An 865-nucleotide genomic window follows, 5' to 3' on the forward strand; every position below is an offset into this window, starting at 1 on the left:
TCCGACCGGCCCTGCTTCCCGGATCGAAGCGTGTGTCATGAGATTGACCTTGTTCCTGGAACCAAATACTGCGTAACATGGCAATGGCCTTTGCCGAGAGAGCAGTGTGACGTCATTGACGCATTCTTCCGTGCGAAGCACGAGGCAGGGATGGTGCGTGAGAGTAAGTCTCCGCACTCGACACCCACGTTCTGTGTCAGAAAGCCGAACGGCAAGTGGCGCATTGTTCATGCTTTTAACAAGCTAAATGCGGCCACTATCCCGGCGCAAACGCCGATTCCTCGCAAGGATGTTCTGCAGAACAACATGGTAGACTGTACGTTGTACAGCGCGCTCGACTTGGTCGATGGCTACTACCAATTGCTCATGAGAGCGAGCGACATTCCGCTGACAGCGGTGAGTACTCCGAGCGGTATGCTCTGGGAGTGGCTGGCGATGCCCCAGAGGCTGTCGAACGCACCAGCAACGTTCAATCGTCTTGTGACGCAGTTGTTTAGGCCCCACCGGGCGTACGCTCAAACGTACTTTGACGATATATTCGTCCATAGTCGTGCTGAGCACGGAAAGTCAGACGTGGAAAACCACATTGACCACTTGCGAGCGGTGCTCGAGTGCATGCGCACTAATAAGTTGTATGCCAACTTGAACAAGTGCGTCTTTGGCGCGGAGAAAATACCTTTCCTCGGGTGCTTCATTGGGAAGCGAGGCTTAAGGGCAGATCCTGCCAAAGTCAAGGCCATCGTGGACTGGCCGGTTCCCAAGAACCAAAAGGACTTACGCAAGTGGCTAGGCTTAGCCAATTACTTGCACAAGTACAGCGCAAACTACGCGGAGATGGCTCGGCCATTATCAGATCTCCTTAGAA

This window comes from Phytophthora infestans, genomic scaffold, assembly GCF_000142945.1.
Source record: "Phytophthora infestans T30-4 supercont1.296 genomic scaffold, whole genome shotgun sequence".
Taxonomy (NCBI): domain Eukaryota; phylum Oomycota; class Peronosporomycetes; order Peronosporales; family Peronosporaceae; genus Phytophthora; species Phytophthora infestans.